This window comes from Microtus ochrogaster, unplaced genomic scaffold, assembly GCF_000317375.1.
Source record: "Microtus ochrogaster isolate Prairie Vole_2 unplaced genomic scaffold, MicOch1.0 UNK1, whole genome shotgun sequence".
NCBI lineage: Eukaryota > Metazoa > Chordata > Mammalia > Rodentia > Cricetidae > Microtus > Microtus ochrogaster.
The window spans coordinates 27,063,115-27,064,293 of record NW_004949099.1 but is presented as its reverse complement, the minus strand read 5'-3'; positions in this window follow the sequence as shown (position 1 = coordinate 27,064,293).

Here is a 1,179-nt window from a genome sequence, read left to right as displayed (position 1 = left end):
CTGGTCCAGCTGAAGCACAAAGAAGGGACCTTATTTGAAGTGGTCGGAGACTCCAGCATGTTGCCCAAGTGGTTCCGGACCGAGTATCTGGATGATCCCAAGACAGTGTACGTGAATCCTTGGTTTGTGGAAGTGATATTTGGCAAGGATGGATGGTACATCCCACATATCGAGAGTACATCACGTACCTTGCTTCAAGTGACCCATTGGCGTCCTGAAGAGGATGCAGAGATTTTGATATTCGGGCCATCTCATTACCGAAAAGACGTTTCACAGATGATCTCCAACTTGGTTAATTATTACCGCCCGCGAATGATACAAGAGGAGGACCTTTCTCCAGAGGATGAGACCCAGTGTCTTCTTGAGGAGGTTGATGAGGCCTCCACCCAGCTGTCTCCTGGGAGGGTCGCTAAGGCTCAGGTAGAGGTCGCTGAGCCTGCTACCCAGCAGGCTCCAATGGAATAAGACTTTGTTTTCCCCCTGTGTTAATGTTTGCAAACACAATTGAAAATATTCCAATAAAGAACTGCATCCTCCAAAAAAAAACCTCTATTTAAACTAATATTATTATTATCAATTAGACAGTACAATTTAAGAAAAAAATCACCTTCATAATAATCCACAGGTAAAAATGTCCAGTAAAATAGTAAAATGGGATGTTTCCATGAGATAAACATACATTACAGGCAGTGGGGATCTTCTGACACCCATTCACACTGTGCCTAATACTAGAGAAAGATGGCAGCAGCAACATGCAACTGCATAGCAGAAGCAAAAAAAAAACAAAAAACAAAAAACAAAAAACCACTCTGTGGTCTCATTGCCTTGCCAATCTAAGATTCACCCACCAGGGGGATTTGCTTTCTGGTGGGCTGACACCAGAACTTAAATTGCCACTTGCTGCTCCTCTGGCACAGTGACTCCCTGGCCCCCCAAACCCTGTACAATACCATAATGCAAAATGAATTAACTCCAACTCAAAAGTACCTATACTCTATCAGTCTCGACAATGTTTAAGAGTCCAAAGTTCAAAGTTTCTTCTGAGATTCACAAAATCCCTTAACTGTAATCCCCTATAAAACCAAAACCAAAAAGCAGATCACATATTTTTAACACATAATGGCACAGAATATACATTGCCATTCTCAAAGTAGAGAAGGGAGCATAGTGAGGAAATAC